This window comes from Gekko japonicus, unplaced genomic scaffold (assembly GCF_001447785.1).
Source record: "Gekko japonicus isolate JY-2015 unplaced genomic scaffold, Gekko_japonicus_V1.1 scaffold6900, whole genome shotgun sequence".
Classification (NCBI taxonomy): domain Eukaryota; kingdom Metazoa; phylum Chordata; class Lepidosauria; order Squamata; family Gekkonidae; genus Gekko; species Gekko japonicus.
Genome location: NW_015172771.1, coordinates 17,252 through 18,077, shown reverse-complemented (window position 1 = coordinate 18,077; position 826 = coordinate 17,252). Strand labels below are relative to the sequence as shown.

At 53.5% G+C, this 826-nt stretch overlaps 1 non-coding gene across 1 annotated transcript; it reads right to left on the bottom strand.

The window, feature by feature from the left end:
- Nucleotides 1–558: 558 nt before the first annotated feature.
- On the bottom strand, nt 559–630 carry TRNAS-GGA. The gene has a single exon. It is a non-coding gene; the product is annotated as a tRNA-Ser (tRNA).
- Between the last annotated feature and the right edge of the window lie 196 nt (nt 631–826).

The following is an 826-nucleotide window of genomic DNA, read 5'->3' as shown; positions in this document are numbered from 1 at the left end:
CACACTCTTGCCCCGCAGCTACCGAAACTCCTTTTGCTGCGATCCTTTGTTCTCATCCGCTTTCAAATCGCTAATCCGCCCCTCTCTCTTTAGGTTGACGCTCCCTCCCTGTTCCTCTCCTTCTCCAAAGACAAAAGAGAACATGTCCTCCCGCTCAGGCAAACTTTTAAAAAGCCAGAGAGAGCAGAAGAAGGGATCAGTAAATATAAAGGACTAGGGGGGGTTCCCTGCTCCCAGATGTGTCAGTCTTGCATGTGTGGGCCTGGATCTCCCCCCTCCCTTCCCTTTCTTTTTCCAGAATCAGGGAGGGAGAGGTCAGCAGCCAGTTAGCTCAAAAATGCAGGTTTTGCTTGTAGATGTGGAATGCATGTAGAATGCACAAATAAATACACTGGAGGGGAGGAAACCGGTGCAGAGGGAATGCGTGCGGCTGCGAATTCTCCAGATTCAGATTCTCCAGAAAAAGCTGTCAGTGCAGAAAGGGCCGCCGACTTGCAGCAGCTCACTAAGATATCAGGGAAAGGTCTTTCACGTCACCTGCTGCCTGGTCCTTTCCACCGGAGATGCCGGGGATTGAACCTGGGACCTCCTGCAGTCCAGGCAGAGGCTCTTCCACTGAGCCACAGCCCCTCTTTACAGCTCTCCAAGGTCTCAGGTTGAGGCCTTTCCCATCACCTCCTGCCTGGTCCTTTTGAGATGCTGGGGATTGAACCTGGAACCTCCTGCATGCCAGGCAGAGGCTCTTCCACTGAGCCACAGCCCCTCTTTACAGCTCTCCAGGGTCTCAGGCCGAGGTCTTTCCCATCACCTCCTGCCTGGTCCTTTT